Below are 21,542 nucleotides of genomic sequence, written 5' to 3' on the forward strand. Positions count from 1 at the left end.
GTGTCCATATTATGGATATGAGCCAGGGTATGCCAGCTTTTTACTTTCTTTCCGACAGCTTTGAGGTGGCAGTGTGCACTTTGAAAATGTCTTCCATGAAAATTGAATTCACAGCTTGTTGAAGTGAAGAAATTATCAGTCAAGACAGGCTGAAAAAGGCATATTTAAGTTTTCTGCCTGATGTACTTGGCTTCACTCACCCAAAATGTGTTCTCTCAACCAGCACAGAACATTTAGCGAGGAAAGTTTATAATGAAAGAAAAATTGCAAAGTTCAGAAATTCAGAGCGAATGAATTCTATTTGTCAAAGAAAAATACAAGAGCTCAATTATGAGAAAAGACAGTTTGCAAATTTTGTAGAATGAGTCAAAATATACCAAAATGTAATCAACCAGAAACATATGAATGCACGTTCTCTACCTGATTTATGCACTATTAAAATAAAAATAATCAACTTTCATTTTGTGAATTGTGGAAGTACATATTTTTAAGAAAGGTACATTGTAGTACATGATGGAACAGCAATGGAAGAAAATGATTACTACAATCCTTTCAACTACACTGTCATCACATGAGAATCAGGAGTTATGTGATGCTTCATGACCGTTACTTAATGTTCACTTCTTTACAGTAATGGCATCATACGACAATGCATTTTAACGTGAACCACCTCCGAATGTCAAATTTGGATGATTGGAAACACAGTATGAAGGGCTAATAAGATATTGATGACTGGAGGGTAGCTACTTAAAGTCAAATTGAAAGATAACAAGGCATTCCAAGTGGTGAATGAAGATTGAATGTAGTCTGTAGGGCTTATACGACCCTAACAAAAAAATAAACAAACTAGTCTTAATGGCTAGAAGGGTTAAATACATCAATCTTCCCAAACACATCTTCTATGTTCCCCAGAACACATTTATCTATGCATGTGGTCGATGGAACATCCACAGTTGCCAGTGCCAAAGTGGTTTTACATAACAAAAAGCCTGGCATTCTGAGACATAATTGGCTGTGTAATACAGCATTTTGTATCTAAATGCCAATGTGGTCATCTTGGGGACCAACCGCAACCTCAGAAGCTACTTTACTATGAAATGTGTGTGAATGTTTCTGGCAGAAAATTAGAATGTAGCGTTGAGGAAAAAGTGATGTACCTATTTGCTTCTGCAGCTTTTCATGCTTCATGGGCTCAGTACCTTTCTGTCAAAGTGCCAGGTCATTTACAGGTCCGTTACCCTTAATTACGTGAGGTGTAATATAAAATGAGTCCTTTACAAGAACAAGTCGTCTGGACTAAAGTTTTGGGACATAAGATGTTGGGTTTTGTCTTGGGGAATTTTTGACTTTTAATTGGATGCCATTGATGGCTATGGAAATTCAGACTATTTGAGTAGGCAGGGCTGGTAGTTAATGATTATGTTTCAGTGCCAGCAACGTCAATATAGGTTAAATCCATTTGAAATGGGAAAGGTTCTTCCATGTTCTATATCCTGTAATTGCCAGTTTCACAGATGCATTTTCCCCCAATGTTTGAACTCAAGGCAATCACATCATTAGCAACTATTTTAAGACGTAGTAGGTAAATGACTCGCATTGAAAAGCAGTCAGGATATGTCATACTTCTGTAGCTTTGTTTACATGCTCCCAATCTTTACATTCTATCAATTGAATGTAGCATGTGATCATTTACTTGCCACTTCAAACAAATCATTTCAAATGACACTGGATAGATATCAAACACAGTGCAGAGATGGAAAAGGAGTATAAAAAAATCTGCAAAGTTTGATCAAACACAAAGAAGCTGTGCCTTCGGCAGAAATCGTTCAAAAATTTGCTAATGGAGACTGCAGATATCCACATCAAACATAACAAATAACAAAGATATGTTAACAAGAAGGCGGCCCGGTGGCGCGAGTGGTTAACGCGAGTGGTTAGCGCATCCGGCCTCACACCTCTGGGGTCCTGGGATCAAGTCCATGTCGGTCCACCTGTGTAGAGTTTGCATGTTCTCCCTGGGCCTGCGTGGGTTTCCTCCGGGTACTCTGGTTTACTCCCACATTCCAAAGACATGCATGATAGGCTGATTGGACACTAAATTGTCCATAGGTATGGGTGTGAGAGTGAATGTTTGTGCGTCTCCTTGTGCCCTGCGATCGGCTGGCCACCGATTCAGGGTGTCCCCCGCCTCTGGCCTGGACACGGTTTACAAAATGAGATGAGATGTTATCAAGAATATTTTGAGGGAGACTGCTGAGGAAGTAGAAGAAAATATGGAAAAAAATAATTGAACACAAAATATATTGTCTAGCCCCAAACAAGAAATATAAACAGCAGGATGAATCTAGATTATAAAATAACAATTATTCCACCTTCCCCCTTTTTAACAAAATGTAAATTGATTAGAAACAATTAGTGTGAAAAAAAAAGAAACAAAACGGGCGTTTCCTGGTAATTACAGTAAACTATTGGAAGCAATGCTTTTCTTAATTAATCTAAGTTTATTTTTAACAAATCCAATTGAATCTGTATGATGGTGCAAAGAAAAATCACCAAGGTAGGATCGTTGTCTTCAAAACAGCAATTACTTAATGTTAATTGAATGGACCATGAAAACAATTTAAAAAGACAATAATGTAATCACTAAAGAGAGGAAGCCACTTTACAAAAAAAAATCAGATTTTCATGAAAATAGTTACTATATTTTCTTGAACCAGAGTTGGATCAGTTTCACAATTCAAGTTAATGATTACAGAATTAAAATCCTTTTTAGGGGACACTTTTTAAAATTTCTTCCTTATATGTATTTGAATTAAATGTGTTCATATGAAAACTACAGTGCAATAATGCTTTCAGTTTTTGTTTCACTATTTTTTTTATTGCGTATTTGCTTTTTTTTGTATTGAATTGGGCCAGCTGTCTTCTGACTAGACATCAGTGGGAGATAATGTGTCTTCCAGGAACTATTCCATCACAGAAAAGACATCCTTTCCATTATTTGTGTGTGCCATGTTCCGGATTATTTTATTTGGAGCAAGTTTAGAAATAAATATTTAAAGCATTAAGATCTAAGGAATTTTCTATGAAACAACGGCAAAGGCTGTCATGAGTGCTGTAAGGTTATGCTTCTTTCTAAGTCGGTGGTTTCCGAGCACGCTGGGTGGGTTCTATGTACTTAATAGGCACCATATGATCTGAAATTTATTTCTGTTCATATACTGCAATTCTCTTCAGGGCTGTAGCAGATAACATCAATTATCTAGCATCTGCCTTGGTAACACATTAAAACATATTGCATATTATAATTTGCATTGCTTTATTATATGACCTAAGAAACAATGTGCATACTAATATCGTGAATGAAGAAAAGAAAATTAAGAAGCCATTATAATTCTCCATTATATTATTGCTACTTCAGTGCATTCGATTCGATATGGAGGACTGGTAAGCAATCAGAAAATGGGACAATCAGAGTAGAGTGCTGACTGACCAGTTTAAAGATGGCTTCTGTTAAAACTCGCATCAAAACTAATGGAATCGCAGCCCATTAGATAATGAACATTGGGAGTATGGTGGACGAATGATGCTGTTTTTGAGTAAGTTAATGTACCTTTTATTTATTAAACAACAACAAAGAGACACCTAAATGGAGCGACGGCTTCATTTGAAAACAAAAACAACAAAGCTCCACTAAGCACCTTTGCACATGCAAACGAACGATCATGACTTCTGTACTTTCACAAAAAAAATCACGAGTATAATATATTGTGGACCTCAAAATTGAAGAGTAAGTTCATTGTTGGAGTCTGAAAAGCACAAGTACTTGGACTGCATTTCAAAGAGAATTTGGAAAAAAAGGACCCCAGCTACCTGATAACATCTTATACCAGATGGCAGAAATGATCTGACCTGAAATGTTGATAGAACATTGCTGAAAATTTAATGTAGCAGCTAAATACGCACAATTAAGAGCGTGAGCAGTCTTGTATCTCTTCATCCATTTTATACATAGTCCTTTATCTTGAGTGAATTGCATACTATCAGAGTTTATTTTTGGCAAAAGTTGAAATAAACGGTAAAGAGACACTCACGCCTATTGACAGTTTGAGTCAACCAAAGAAAAATGATTTTAGGAGTTAAGAGGAAGCCCAAACTGCACGCATTCAAAATCTTTCAATGGCACACTGAAAGCATTTTCTGCAGACTTGCCATGTTCCTTTAGTTTTGGGGGTTTGGGTGAGGGGCGGGGTCAATAATACAATCCAAATTTCCATTGTATGAGTTGGCAGGATATGTCCGGAGACCATACCACATATAAGAAAACCCAGATGCGAGGAAATAATTTTTCCGGTTATTCTTGAGAAACTTTATTTTTAGAAACAGTCTGTTTTGATCCGTCACGAGCAAACATATGTCATAGGTTAACCAGCTTGAACATTTAAATCTGGGGGAAAAAGTGATCATTCACAACTTAGCCCGATTCAGTCCATGTCGAGGTAATGTCTGAAACTTCCCGACGGATTTGGTGATGAACAACAGGCACTGACATTTGGAGCTATATTTAATTGAGAGGTTTTTGGGCCTTCACTTGGGGGTTTAACAACTTTAACACCTGGACTGAGGAAATGTAACTGACTTAACCAGTCTAGAACAGCTCTCCCTTTGGCCATAACTGTTCCCCTTAGACGTGTGACCAGCATGTTGGTATTGTTTTCAGCTGTGTTGCAATGAAATGAAAGTAGTACACCCCACCCCCATTTCCCAATTCCCGATTTGACAGTAACTTTAAACCATGACAAAGTAGAACACATTCTAATTAAATAGTTCCACAGTTCCCTATATGAAATATTATCAATTTTCCTGTGTCAAACAAACATTGGAGATGATTCCTCGGAGCCGTGCTTATGTGTGAAAAGCTGTTTCCAATCCCTTGACCACAATCTGGAAAACACCAATAGCTCCCCAAACAGCAGAGAAAGCCAGATGAGCATATTACTTATTTATCATGCTCTGCTTTTGCGAATGCAGCCATGTGCGGGCAGGGATTCAATTAATATGCAAATACAATACAGTGTTTCTTCTTTCTTTTTTTAATGCAGTTGACTAAGCTGTTTATGTGGCTGTAGCATAAAAATGCTCAAAACACAAAATCACGATCCGTCAAGTGTTCTAAATACTCGAGATGATATTCAACAAGCTAAAATTGGGACAGCAAAGACATGTATAATAGCATTACTAAAGATATGTTATACAGCAGAATCCATTCATTCATTCATTAATTCATTTTCCGTACCGCGTATCCTCGTACGGTTGCTGGAGCCTATCCCAGCTGACTTTGGGCGAAACACCGTAGACTGATCGTCAGTCAGCCGTAGGGCACACAGAGACAAACGGCCATTCACACTCAAAATCATACTGGTCATGTCATAGATGTTGTAGATAGCGGATACAAAATACTTAAAAACAAAAAAAAGATGTAGATATTAGATTCATAAATTGATGAGAGCATAATTCAAATATATAATCCAGTAAAACGACGCATCAGGAAAAACCAAAGCGAAAAAGGAACAAAATTATTAATCATGTAATCTCATCCATTTGACCTTTTCTAATATCTTGGAAGGTGAAGCTACACCAGAGGTGCACAGATTGAAAAAAGTAAGGTCAAAAGTTACAGTAGGCTTCAGGGCTCTACAACAAACTTTTTGGGGGCAAGAAAAATCCAGTGAGGGAAAGCAATGAATACTGTGAAGTACAGTTAAGTATGAATTTAAATACACAGATTTCAGGATTTAAGCACAAGCTTATGCTTGTCAGGGTTGCAGGGTGCTAAAGCCCATCACTGCTGACCTCTGGTGAATGATGGACTATACTCTAAACTGGTTGCAAGTATGTTGTAGGTCACAACCATGTGCGGTCGATTGGTCGCCGGTCTTTTGGTCACCGTCTTTTTTTATCGTCCCGACCGCGACAACGGGCGACCAAAAGATCGGCGACAAAACGGTCTACGCATCAATAAAAGCCAACAATGGCCATGAGCAGTTTCACTGAGCCGACGTGTGAGTGTATAAGAGTATGTATGTACATGCGTTCTCCCTTTAAGAAGCTACGTTAGTCAGGGTCTTAACAAGTTCTCCAACAAAAAAACAATAAAAGTCCGGGAAATTTGGAGTTTTTCTTTAGCCTAATAATAACTAGGGCATTAAGTATGACTAAATAGTAATTCGCAGTTTGTATTTAGGGAATTTGAGCAACGATTTAAATGGTAATTATCACGTACCTTCCAGACGACCAAAAGACCGGTGACCAAAAGATCGGCGACCAAAAGAGCGGTGACCAAAAGATCGGCGACCAAAAGAGCGGTGACCAAAAGATCGGCGACCAATCAACCGTGTACCGGTCACAACAGGGGCAGACAAAGCATTCACAACCACAAAAACAGTACTGAGTGGGAATCGATCCAACACTGCCAGCACTTAAATCGGGCGAATGCACTGCTACACCACTAGTGACAGATTTAGACATAACTTCTTTATTAGTACTGAACAGTTCAGAATATTGGATTCTTGTGGATTAACATTTCCTGAGACTTCACTGGCACAGTGGGAATCAAAGAAAAAACACAGTCCAGGAAATAAGCTTCGTTTTAGTGTGAGGTTGCAAATTTAGTTAAGGCAAAAATATATTTAAAAATAGGAATGTGACTATGAAGAAGAAAACACAACACAGAGAAAAAAATAGGCTAGGTTGAAAAATTGAGATGAGATTTTGAGTGAAAGGGAGTACTCCACCTGTGAGATGATTTCCACTGAATCTGATTAAAGAAATCTATATTTAGTTATGGCATTAACCTGATGAATCAGCCCCTGCTCTAAATACAGGATGTTTGCTTTTGTACAAAACAATGATTATCAGGTCAGCCAAAATGTTACTGCGAGACCGGCTGTCTGCTTTGGATTTATCCAATGAGGTGAACGCTGTCTGAATTTGAATACGGGGCAGTGAATGATTGGCTGGCCGTTGACCAGACAGGCAGTGGGCCTGCTGAGAGTACTCAAGCAAACAGGTGTGAGCGCCGCATGCGTGTTGGTGGTCCAGTTGAAGAAAACGTGGTGGCAAATGATGGCCGCAAACCTTAGAGCTCAGCGTATTTCATTCAGCAAGGTTTCAAAGAATGCAAAGAATCTAATGAAAATGCCTCCATACCCTGTGGTCCAAGTATTGTACAGATGGATGAAGAGAACATAAAAAAAATAGTCACAGTATCAATCCATCCATTTTCTATCCTTAAAGGGTCCCATGAGCTGGAGCACATCCCTGCAGACATTGGTTTAAGAGAAAGGGCACACCATCGACTGGTTGCCAGGTAATCGCAAGGCAAAAAGAAATCAAACTGCCATAAACAAATAATTATTGTGCATATGTAATGTGGAATACTCTAAGAAAACCAACGCAAGGAAGGAAAAAAATGAAAACCCAACGGAGAAACGTTAATGCTGTGTGGCAGAGATATATCAAGGTGATGGTGGATGTGTTGCAGTCAATGAATTGTGAAACCTTACATTGGATAAATGAATATGTTCCTCACAAATGGAAATTTTAACAAGATTGAAGCTCAGATGGGTAGTCAGTTTCCTTGTGCCCTGTGATTGGATTCAGTGTGTCCCCCGCCTGGTGCCCATAGATGGCTGGGATAGGCTCCAACACCCACGTGACCCTTGTGAGGATAAGCAGTATGTAAATTGGATGGAAAAAATTAAGTTCCTGTGATGTTATACAGTTTTCCAAATTGTTATTTACGGTGAAAGGAAACCTCGATTTTGTCATCACGTGATTTGGGTGTCATTGATGAACAGAAGCTAAGCGATCTCGTTTTGCTGATGAAAATCTAATTATACATAACTACATACTGTTACCCCTATATTATAGTTTTCAACCACTGTTGTTGGATTGTACTTGGATACTCGCCTTTTTAATCCACAAGCCATCACGATAAGTGAGAAACATCTTGACAGCACATCAAATGAGAGGAGACGAGAACAAAGTGTGTAAGAGCACGACACAGACAAAAAGCTGGTGTATATGTGGAAAGCCGCATGACGCATTATCCAAACCTTGCCTCTGCTCCTGAGCCGCTAAGCCAATATAAAAGTCAAACATGCTAACTGCTTTCTCTTAATTCTCTGGAATATCCATAAAGCCTCTGCTCAAACTATTCCCTCAAGCCACTTCCAAAATGCATTTTACACATGTCTGCCTATTGCCTCATTTTAATACACTACTGGTGTGAAGGCATGATCCTCATCAATATGTCTGGCTGTGAAATGTGGAGACCACACCAAAACGCAGACCAAAGCCATTTTGTCAGGTACAGGCTATAAATCAATCTTTAAGAAGGCCTTAGTTTGCACAGGCCAGAACTCCCAATGCAGCCGCCTGCAGCTTGACAAGCATGTGTACAGACACACTGGCTGTAGGCAACCCGGCTCTCACACGGGACCGCACAGGTGGGGGAAGTGCTATGAGGGTCGCTAGCACGTTGCATTATATTCTGATGAATCTCATTGCTTCTTGGCCATGAATGATGAATTCTGAAAGGTACTAGAAGCTCAGCTTCCAGAATGCAGAGAGGATGCCAAAGGGTAAATATGACAAGCACAGTAACCAGATATAATTTGAAAAAGATGAAAGGTTTTTCCTTGGTGAACAGTAAACTCAGAACAAATGGTAGGCCCGTCTCAAAGGCAGGGGATATCAAAAAGGTTAGAGTAAAAGAAGGGAAACAACATGCATGGTGAACTGAATTGTGACAGCTCATAGTAATATACACTCAAAACAAGAAACTGGAAATTTTGCAAATTGGCCTTTCTGATTCTGTCTACTCGACTTTTATGGAACATCCTGCTTTATTATATTTGATTCATCTTCTTCCATCGTTCACCATTGAACTCTGAAATCCATTGTGTAGTCTTGTGACACCCAAGATTTGAAAGCATGTCTTAAAGATTTTAGTCTTGGATATTGTGGTTTTGAGCACTGGGAATAAAAGGGAGAAATCTGGAGGGTGTCTCCAAGAAGAAAGTTATAGGATGTACATCTATAATCATTTTACGTAGTCGTTAAATTGATAACGTGTGCATCAGTTTGCAATCGGAGCAAATGACTGACTCAGATAGCACAACATATATTCATTCATTTTAAACAGCTCTTATACTTCTCCAGGGTTGTGGGGTGCTGGAGCCTATTCCAATTGAATTCAGGCAAAAGGCGAACTACAACTGAGCCTGGTCGCAGGGTACACATAGACAGAAAACCCTTCGCACTCACAATCACACCTAATGACCCATTGAATCGTCTTGTGGCTGAACAACATTGATTGTTAATGGTCTCCGTAATATATAGCTGCTAGTAGTCCGCTTATGTGGAGGAATTAAAGAAGGCTCATCGTCACAAGGAGATGATAACATGTTTCCTGCAATGTCATAACATTAGATAATCCTCTTAAGGTTGGGTTAGTCTGTGATCTCCACATAAAGGGGGCCTTGCAATGGGACAGGAAAGTCTCCCAAAGCGTGCCCTTGTCAGTCATTATCTTGCCTCTTGGATGGAGGGATTGGAGAAGGAGGGGCAAAGACAACTGCTACTCCCAAAATAACAACAATACACAGTAAACCTTATGAGTGAACGTGCACATAAAATTCACTGAAATTGGAGACATCAGGCCAAATTTAGCTCACCCACATGCCAAAATCGAGCTTTTAAAACATAGGCTGTTTAAAGCTCTTTTGGAATACAGTGTTAAATTATATATATATATATATATATATATATATATATATATATATCCATATGAATATATATATATATATATATGTATGTATGTATATATATATATATATATATCGGTGCAGGGGAACAATGGGGAAAAAAGAAGTGGTGAGATGTCAAATACAGTATAATACATAAAAATGCAGAACCTATAAAATCAATATTTTCATTTTTAATTGTTCTACAATAATCTACCATCAAATTGACAATTAACAAAACACTACACTAGAATTGGTTCAGAGGGTTTGACAGACGGAGGGGTTTGGGATCACCAATGCCATCTGGTGCCTCAACACTATCAGACTTCTGGTGTACGTTTCTCTGCCAGAATATCACAACAGTATGATATTTTTTTCTTGTACTTAACGGTATAGTTAAATATTTGAGGTTAATTTCCCTTCAAGTCAACAACTACAAAAGGAATAAATCTGCACAAGTAGATTTTTCCCTCTTCATCTTTCAATTCATTCACTCTCCAGACAAATCATTCAGGTCACAAAAGACCTCAATGGGAAAATGTTGTCTGCATACAAAAAAAATTACGAAAAAAGTTACGAAATGGAAAATCTCAAAAATTAAAACAACCTTGTTGCATTCTTTATTTTATCTTGAAATTGATGTGATAGAGTTGCTCTTCCATTGCCAATCTGCCAACAATCCCCTGGTCTCTCTTTGGTTAAAAAGGAATTGTGTCTCCATGATGCCCGTGGTGAGCTCACTGTAGGTAGACGAGAGAGCTGGCCTGAGAGGGAAAGTAGCCACCATGTGCGACGGAAGAACAGCGGGGGACCCGATCTGAAAACGGCAAACTCTAGGCAAACTTGAGCGCCAGTCCGAGGGTGGTAGCAGTGGTGTACGAGCGCAACTTTCCAACCCAAAGCAGCCTTCCCTTACACTCCCAGAGCATGAAGGAATCGCTTCGGCGGTGAGTTCCTGATTTGTGTGCCTTCGACCCTCATTCGTCACTGAGTTCTAAGGCTTTGTTTCCTTGAGTTTTCATTAGTGTGATTAATGCAACATTATTATTTGATTTTCATCATTTTCATTTTAAAGGTACCATAGTATACCGCCTTTCACGCAGCCAGTGATGTTTCCAATCCTGTCCAGAGCAAATAAAACTCAGCCATCGGAGCTCCCCAGAGCAGATTGTATAATTACAGATAGAAAATTACACCTCACACTAAGTGTAGGGGTCAAGCAATGATCCGAGCACAGTGGTGTCCAATCCAACCAGGTCATTGTCACCATTTGTGGGACATCTATGGTGAAAGGCTAGCACTGATATCCTATGATCCGTCGCATTAAGATCCATTTTCAGCAGTCTCTACAGAAATCCCATCTGTCTGTCTACATGAGCCATAAGATCATATGCAGGGCTTGATCCCACTCCTTTCAACACAAAAACATCTAGTGTACTCTTGGGAAAGATTAAAGCAGTCCCAGACCTATTTCACCACGTAATCTTTTGTTCAGGCAAATTTCAGCTTTTTGAAATCGCAACTGTGTCTACATCCTCTCTGCAGTAGTTTTATTGAAAAGATTTATAAAAAATAATATTTCAACAAAGACTATTCAAAGAAGATCAGAAATCTTTGAAAATGTGGATCGAAGTAGAACAAGGGGAACACATACAGAAATAGAGGCCTGCATATATAGAACTGACCATTGATTTAGATTATATACAACACTAGAAAGTAATATTTTATGGAGATGAAGAAACAGAAACATACGACCCAATTTAATTGTCGCATATTTGATTCCTGTAGCATACAGAGGAGTACTGGGGCACACAAACACTGCCACTATTTAAAACACCCTGGATCATTGAGGTTTGAAATCTCCCATTAATCCCTCCTCACTGTTCCAGCACTGTACATTAAACACCAATCCGCTCCAGAGACATTCTGACTCCATTGCGCCTGCCCTATTACCTCACTGTGGCGGCACACAAATCTGTTTGGATGCCAAGCAGAATTCTATCCTTGCTTTGCCACCACGGACAGACATACACACTCACTCACACGCACACAATTCTAAACATCAACTGGAACTCCATTCAAACACACCAATGCATGTGATTACATGTTTGACCAAATATTTGTCCAGTGCGATGATGAAAAACAATCAAGAAGGGGCATTCACAAAGATGTGACTGCTTGGCCATTGCTGCACATTATTTATTACTTGTTGTTTCACAACAGCACAGTGGATTGCGCATTTGATTATATGCAAAGCGTGATATGCATACCTCCTGTGGCACACATCACACGAAGGAGAGGATTTAATTAAAAAATTGATTGTGTAACTGTACAATCGCATCCATCATTAGGGAACATACCAGATAAATCATTGAGATGAAAAATGGAACCCAATGATTCACCAATTTGGCGTAACATTGAAGATACCATTTTATGCTCTTGTATTTTATCATTATTGTCGTATAAGCCTCGCAAGTTTACCGTTAAGACAATGAAATAGGTTATAGTAAGGCGAGATGACGCAAATTAATAACAAAATATAAAACTGTAGCACTAAACTAAATAATGTCAGGCTATTTGAGTTGAAAATGAGCATCAAAGTTTTTAGATCCCTCCCATGTTGCCTGCACAATGCTTGATGCCATTCATTATACCTAAACAAAAAAAGAATTAGTCATTTGCAAAGAACTCTGTGTGTGTTAAGTAGGAAAATAAAGAGAGATTATCAGGAAAACCAAGATAGTTTTGTGCTGAGAATTAATATAAAACTACCTTGCCTTTGGAATTTTACTTAGATATGTCTTTCTTTAATGGACTGCAGAAAAAAAGTGGAAATAATCAAAATCATTCGCATAACTTGTCTAACAATGTAGCTCCCTCTTGTACCCTTTTTTTGGGACAAACGTTCCGTGTAGCTCAGTGTCTGCTCTTGGTACAACAACAGATAATACAGCCTGCACTTTGGGCTGGAGTTAGGGTCGTTATAGAATTGCAATCCATCCAACAGTCTATCAGCATTCACAGAAATTCCCTGTGGCACGCATTTACACACAAGGACAGAAAGTTATTCACGTAAAAGGCAAGCATCAAAGCCAAACTAAGCTTATTATTACTTAGCAAAACAGGACCCGGAACTGCGCCACACAGCAGGAGGGAATATTACTGATGTATTAAGTACTGTATGTTTTTGAGCTCAAGGGCTTCCGTGGCTCTACTGAATGGTAAAATTAAGCAGTTTGGATAGATCAACAGACAGATAGACTTGAAGCAAAATGTTGAGAAGCAGTGTGTGTGTCTGTGTGTGTGTGCGCACACACATCCGCGTGTCCATAGCCTATTTAACTCTAAGGCACCTGTGTCAAATTCAAGGCCAAGGGGCCAGAAATGGTGTAGTTCTTAAAAAAATACCATGATAGTAGATTGCAGTTTTAAAAAGAATTAAGAAATTGAAAGTGTTTGTTTTAATCAATTCCCTTCTTAAAAATAAAGTTAATATTTTTAACAACTTTTTTTACTTGGTTGCTTAAAGTATTTTGTATTGTATGCAAATTGTAAATTTTATTGATCTTTGAAAATGGATAAACCACCCCAAAAAATAAGTTCTATTAGATCTAATCTGTGTTGCCAAAATAATAGTGACCTTGATAAATGTTTGCACGCACTACGTGTGGCCACTTCATGGAAATACCGTCTTTTTTCTCCACTATTACAATCAGAAAAAGGTAACTTTGTGTTTCTCATTTTATGAGACAAAATTGCTTTTGAAGGGATGCACATGATAAAGATAAAATATTGTCTGTCCCTTGAAGCCAAATTGGAAACGAGACCTCAGACATGGCAGACAAATACACACTGCACACCCTCTGACCTTCTTCATAGCAAGAGCCTCGATTTTAAAATCATTTAATTTCATGGAAAAATAAGCTGAAATAGAAATGATAACACTATTTCACGGGTATATATCCTGTTCAGCTATAATGCTTAGTGGAAAAGGATTGAATCCCCCTTGCATAGCCCTGATCTCTACTTCCTGTTCAAGTACAGTAATTACACAAAAAGATTTAGGGCTATCATAGAGCAGTATAATAGAGATACTGACCGCAAAATCTAGTACCTTGACTGAAAGAAATATAAAGAAGGAACATGTAAATATGGCCTTTTGTGAGATCTTCAGCATCACATAAGGATAGCGTTACACTCCTGTGGAGAAAAAGGAAACCCCACTTTGCACATTTTAAGGTCGCGTGCAATAATGCTAATATTTCTGGAGAAAACCATGATCATAATGTTTTCCATCTGCATTTGGTCAAAAGGAACTCTATATTAGATTTTTGTGAGAGAAGCCATTTATTATACAATTTTATCTTGAGAGAAACATGTGAGTAGGACACATTCAGTATTGAATTATTTATTGGCACAGAGAAGACTATTGTGCAGAACCCAATTCCATGACAAGTGCATATAATTTCCCAAGATAAATTGAATGCATCTTCGCACATTCACAGTATTTGTGCCAGCAGAAGCAGTGTGTATTGACCTATACAAATAAACAAATTCCACCATCCCATAACGTATTGCACCACCAGTTTTGGAAAGTATGAGATCTTTGCATGTACATAAAAACAAACCCACATTCAATGCGGACACCTCATACACAACTTGTCAACCACCACTCTCTCAACTAAAGTATCTTATTTTATGCCACTGCCATTGCTTAGTCAATCAATAACCAATTATAGAGCCATGGTTTCTGGTGGTCAGTGGTGCGTGTGGTTCTTTTAAGCCAAGTTGAAATGGGAGAATCATCATGTCATGAGCATCAGGTCAGGTCAACTACTTGTATAATTTTTTTTTTTTAAGTGCAAATATACAAATACACAGGCACACCGCTTTGCAGTCTGTTGTACGCTACACTATGATCTTACAATCTCCAAACAAGCAGACAAATTTTTGCATTTTCCTGGTGCATCAATCACCAGTGTCTAATTCAGTGTTTCCCAAACCTTTTTTGAGCTGCGGCACAATTTTTTCATTGAAAAAAATCTTAAGGCACACCACTATCTGAAAATCTTATAATTTAAAACTATATTAACATTATAAAGTCGTTCTCATCAAAGTTTTATAACGTTTTGTATTGTGAAAAGAGGAAAATGACTTCAATCTTTTAATATTACTTCAACCACCTAACATTATGAGAAGAGCTGTTTTGTGCTCACAGAGACTAAACGTCAACAAAAATTGAAGCCCGGAAAACCAAAGAGCTTACGGTTTACTTGACATAAAAATAAGCAACAGAATGACTTTAATCTATTATATAATATATAATATTAAGCTTTTAATCTTTTATAGTACAATATATGATTTCATAATTCAATTTTAACCTTGTGATAGTTCGATTTTTATCTCTTAATATTTAGATTTCTCTCTTGGATTATTAGGATGTATGATTTCTTGTAATTTCCCGCGGCACGCCTGAGCATCGCTCACGGCACACCAGTGTGCCGCTGGTTGGGAAACACTGGTTTAATTGTCTTCATAGTGGATTGCTATGCTTTACGAGTGATTAACAACAAAGAATCAGAAAGAACACTCAGTCTCCATAAAAACAATGATCTGGAATAATTCCAAACTCAGCACATTGTTCCATTCCATTATTTCTTCTAAATTGTAGCAGGCCATTTTACTCTTAATTAAAATGCAGTTGGAGTGCGACATCAAGAAAAAATAAATTATATCATGTACAAGCTTAGTTTAAATGAAGGAATTGCTCGATTATCATGGTGTTGAAATAAGAAAGAACATACATAAAATAAATTGTGAATGTAATATTAAAAAAATAAGATAGGCAATCACTGATGTTGTATGGTACATTTTGCCCATGAGGTTAAGCCGTATCAGTATAGGAAGGAATGATTTCTTAGATGTTAACTCCTAAGAAATTGCAAAAGTGGCAAGCATAGTGGTGTCATCAGAATGCACCAAGACCTGAATATTCCCTATGTATTTGATTTAATGTAGGCTTTGTGGACATTAGTAGTTTGTAATTGGAAGGAATTCACATTTAACTCAATGACTGCTATTGACGGTGAGAGATGTCTAGTCCATTTGAATTCATTCATATGGATAGGAAACATTCACTGCAGCAGTGCCAGATAATATTGGATAGGACATCTATCACCATCAATGGGAATCCATAAGCGAATTGGTTTAAACAAAAAAAGGTAGTTTTACGACATGAGCAACAAAAGAAAGACACTTTTTTGTTGTTGGCGCTAAACCGTAGTGCGAGTTTGTTAAATGATAGGTCCCACGGGACCAACGTGTCAGATATAACCCACACAAGCAGTACTGTGATGTCACTCACTGCTGCTCTCCTGTCATACATTCCTCCATCACAAAACACTCTAACAGAGCTTTAACTACCACAGGCGCTATTAGAGAGACTGGTAGTTCTGGACAGCTTTGAGGAAAGGGCGCATTATCTATACCCTTGCTACGTTTTGCTTTCACCTTCAATGGTGGTATTGAGGAGAGCCCCAGTGATTTTCATACAATGACTTATTCATGAAACAAATCACTCTCATGCTTACCATGTGGGATCAAACAATGTTAATATGTGACATTGAATTGTGTTGTGAACATCAGTAAAAATGGTTTCTAATAAAGTTTTATTTTTTTGATGATGATGACTTAAGAAAAGAGGGACATGGGATCTTCTAAATTCAATCTAAAACAGAGGCTTACAAAGGATTGGATTTTAAAGACCCTTCTGGTGCACTTTTTCCATGATGCTATCGTGCAAAGATTACTAAAAGCAGGTGTAACGTTGCTGAATGATAAAATTCACCATGTGATCTGAGTGGACATGTTGTAAATCTTAAAATATGATTTCAATACCCATGCTTGTGGTGGACCACATTTTAGTTTTACCTGAGAAGTCTTACATTATTACTGTGAAAACACAGGTATGCATCACTGACTTTTTTTTAAAATGTGCAAATAACTGAATAATTTAATTCCTTGTTACAGAAAGGTTTGTTCCACTCTTGATCAATTTACAGCGGAACATATAATTACAATCTTTAGTCCAGAAGTGATTTTGTAACTTGAATTTTCTGTAAGTACAGACACATTTTACAAATACAAGCCATGTTCCCCGTTCTAGGGACCTCAATACGACGCCCAAAACAGATTTTAAAGTATGCCAATTTTGTATGAAATATGTGCAAAACACAAAAAAGTGAAAAAGATAAGAAAATTAGTTGTTGAGAAATTCAAATTAATCACACATGCAAAGAGATTTTCTATAGGCGTGGATGGGCCAGTGTGTTATGTGACGGAGATGGAGGCAAATGTTTGGCAGCTGAGTAAACATACATAAACATGCACGTGAAGAGAAAATGCCAAGAAGACAAATTAGGAACTCACCACCAGCTGGAACGGCTCTAAGATAGTCCCGGAAAAAAAACCAAAAAGTGCCTGGAAAGTGGGCTTTTGTTCGGATGGTCACATTCATATTTCTCCGGTGGCCATTACCCCACTAATAGGCAATAGGAGAGCAACTCGGTTATGGCAATTTTAAAATGAAATCCTGATTGCGACAAGAGTTTATAATATTTCCCGTTTCATAACTTGGAATTTCTTTCATATCAGGAGAAAAAGTTTCCGGTTGAGGCCTTGTAACCTGAATATTTTGTCTGTAGAGACATTCTTAGGTAGAGATGCAACTGTATTTTGGAAAAAAAACAACAACAAAAGGCAACGACACCACTGTATTTAAATTGAAGACATTTCTCCACTATTTTGCCAACAAACAAAGCAGACATTTATTACTTGCTTTTGTGGCGAGCTGGATGAGATCCAAGGCCTTGAGTTTGACAACTCTAATCTCTTGTTTTGCATATACTGTAAATCAGAAACCTTGGTATTGTCATGGCTTACATATTAGTTCTTTGAGACTGAATTTGACAAGCATTAAAAGCTGCAATAAAACCTCAAACAGTTACACCAATGTGAGTGACTGATCATAAAATGTAACGCCAGGTAAAATCAATTATGAACAGATTCTAATTCACAATGATGACCTTGGGAGAGGGTTACCAAAAGCAACAAGACAGCGACAGACAAATGAAATGAAACAGAAATGGAACCAATAAATGCAACTCTAAACCCACCAGCATTAAATAATTTTAATAATGAACTTATACAATTTACTATTTACGACAAACTACGAAACTGATTAATTATGTGCAAATGACTCCAGCCATGATAACAACATGGTGCAACATGTCCAGGTCAACATCAAAATTTGAAAACACCAGCATTCCAGGGCACAACTCGTGAGTGGTTGTATTAAACATTTAAAGACAAGTCAACAAGAAAGACATGCAGTCTTACTGCATCACTTAGTCATGGTAGAACACACAAAATATCAGCACCTTGCTCCTGCTCTCGAGCATGAGTGATGTTTCTCCAGGAGCGCCTTAGATGAGGGGAGCTGGAGGTGTCTGCGGGCTGATTTAGCACCTCAATCTCATACAAGAGGGGTCACTTTTCTCCCCACTGGATGACTTACGAGTGCGCACTCAGGGCTTTCATTTCCATTTTATTGTGATGTATGGTGGCTAAAAGTTGCCTCTCCCTTTTGCAAGAGCTCAGGTGAAGGACAATGATTGTTCCATGTGGCTTTAGACAGGCTGCAACTGTTTGGCAATGGTATTCATCTGTACTTCATATCTATGGTAGCCGTGTCATTCACTAACGCAATATATTTTGGATGTTCTGTTTCTTCCATAAAAGAGTCAGTCCTTAGTTTATTTGAGAGTACTGATAATCTAGAGAACTAAATTGGGCAAGGAATAACAAGACAAATTGATTAATCAATAGAAAGGATAGCAATCACTGGACTCAATGAAAGCAGAGCAAACAAATCATTGACACACTTTGCACACTTGGTTCAATTAGTAGAGAAAGAATTCAAAATCACTACTTTATCTAATAAGACAAATCCATTTATTCATTCATTTTCTATACCGCTTAACCACACATGGGTCCTGGGGGTGCTGGAGCCTATCTCAGGCCAACTATAGGCACCAGGCACAACACACATGTAATAAGACAAATGCGCTACATAATTACTTCTCATTATGTGCTCCTCGTCATTCCCCGGGGGCATGCAGCCCTTCAAAAATAAGAAATAACTCTAAACTGTGACAAATATGGATGTAAGGTATTACTCACTTAGCAGAACATTACGACACAATCAAATCACGCTCATAGACTAAATGTTTGGTTTCTGGTCATCAGACTTTGTTCAATGCAGGAGAGCTCTAGCCTAGGTCTATCCATTAAGCTGTTCCTACAGCTATAAACAGAAATAATTTCAATCGTATGTGATCGCTCAGCCCTGTGAACTATATTTAACATCTGTGGCCTTCTTCTCATATAGCGCAGATGCGAATGTGAGAATGTGCTCCCGAATGTGCCCCCTATATGCTACTGCAGCTGCAATGATGAAAGCTAATTATCTTGTGGGACATACGTGACATTCCGTTTTACACTGTGGACATTTAGAACCCACTCTCAGCATTTCGGGTGTCCGCATAGTAGCATTCATTCAAACAGAATCCCATGAGCTCTTTTGCCAGATATAAAGACCTTCCAATACCAGTATACATACATAGCTTTGGGGGCCATGGCGATCATCACACAAGGGAAGTAAACTCTCCCAGACTGATGGTTTGCAGCAAAATCTGTAGTTATTGTGAAATATGGCACGCATAAACATGTTTTGGCATGGATAAACGCACAATTGTGTGAGTGTGGGGCACGGAAGGGTAACTGTGTGATACTGCCTAAGGGGATAAATAAATACCTGAATACAAATATATGAAATGTATAGTTGTAAAGTATTTATTGTTCATTCATTTATCTTCCGCACCTCGGATCCTCGAAAGGGTTGCTGGAGCCTATCACAGCTGACTTCAAGCGAAAGGCAGACTACACCCTGAACTGGTCGCCAGTCAGCCATACGGCACATAGAGAGACAGAGGGTCATTCGCACTCACAATCATACCACTACCTGCGGGAATCGATCACACACCTTCCCGCACCAAAGTCAATCAAGTGAACCACTACATCATCAGGCGGCTCATATTTATTATTGCATATACTACATATAACATTTTCGTAAACAAACAAACACTTTGAAACCAAGAAACATAAGTTGACTGTAAAAATACTATTTGGCTGAATTTTCCGTTGCTTTCCCTTAATAAAATATTGACGATTGAAATCAGTTCAATCTTTTTGAACGCCCAGGTAAAGAAAAAATTCATATTGGCTCTCTGACATTTAGCTACAAAAATAAACAATCCTGATATTTTTCCTCAGGGACAATCATGACTGTGTGTTTTGACAAGAAAGCAAAGTCATGCTTTCCTTTCTTGGTAAAAGGTCTAAAGCAAGCCACTGTTGTTAATTGTGTCTCTTTTGTGTCATGGGACAGCAGCTGTGGTGCAGAGAGTAAGGCAATTAGTGTAAATGGTTCCATCTAAACAAATATTTGGGAGTGCATGTAATAAAAGTGTTGGAATTTAAGAATGTGAGAATGACAATACATGTATTAAACTTTTGAGACACTTCCATTTCATCAACCAGCAATTGAAACGAATAGGATTTTAACACCTTTGCTGTTGACGGCAGTCAACATAAAATAAAAATGGGGAAAATTCTTCACCGCCTTTGAAATGGACTGGAGATCACCCGATCAAAAATCGCTACAAAAAAAGATAGTGTTAGCAAAGTTTCCGACGACCCAAATGATCTTCGACTTGAATGGGAAACTCCAAAAGAAAAAGAAAACCTGGTATGTCTCACCAGACAGGTGGAAGCTGTTATTACTTCAAAGTGGGCGCTAATCCCATAAGTTTGTTTTCAGTTTCCTTGTGTATGTGACCTAGTGCCCTTGTAGAATTTATTCACAAAATCTGATCAAACTAAAATCATATCAACACAGGAAATGCCAGCAACTCTTCTGCAAAAAAAGCCTCTTTCAAAAATACCAAGTTAATAGGTAGTTGTTTTGCTTTGAAGAAAATCAAAATGAACTTTTAGGGAGTATACACGCTCCAAATGTTGTCGTCGTTATTGGCTCTCAACCCATGGTGCTTCTTCGGGCCATCTATTAAAGCAGGCAGCAGCGAGATTGAGCCAGTGATGCCAAAAAGGAGTCAAAACAGATCCCCTTGCAAAGAGTGGAGAAGTGGATGCTCGAGCTTCTACAATCTACATGCAGCCAAGACGCTACACTTGAACTGACATTGTAGGGAGTATCAAAAAATAAATAAATAAAGATGTCAACGGTGTTGATGTTCGATTACACGTTTCCATCTTATGGCTTTCCAAACGCTGCATGTTATTTTGCCACAAATAGTCAAGGCTAAAGAAGTTATTGCAGTCAATTGCTTTGTAATTTCTCGCTAGCAGCCGATGTGAGTGGAAGTTGAGCCAGGCGTCCACACAGGGTGACTTTGCTCAGTTAAAAGACAAGCGCCTGAAATTTCTGCAGAGAATTCGTAAGTGTTTGAATTCTATGGCTGGCTTTGACCAGGAAATTGCTTGTCAGATAGAGGAGGAGGGTTGGTGTGAGGGGGCGGGGGGCAAGTGTGACTACAGGCCTCGAGTACAGAGTACATCTTCAATTTGAAAGACTATAGAGAGGAAATTGAGCTTTTT

At 38.4% G+C, this 21,542-nt stretch overlaps 1 protein-coding gene across 3 annotated transcripts in view; it reads right to left on the bottom strand.

Moving 5' to 3' along the window:
- Positions 1-21,542, bottom strand: part of tspan9a (tetraspanin 9a) — a 124,697-nt gene that overhangs the window by 81,231 nt on the left and 21,924 nt on the right. The window lies entirely within an intron of this gene.

Source organism: Stigmatopora argus, chromosome 3 (assembly GCF_051989625.1).
Source record: "Stigmatopora argus isolate UIUO_Sarg chromosome 3, RoL_Sarg_1.0, whole genome shotgun sequence".
NCBI classification, from domain to species: Eukaryota; Metazoa; Chordata; class Actinopteri; order Syngnathiformes; family Syngnathidae; genus Stigmatopora; species Stigmatopora argus.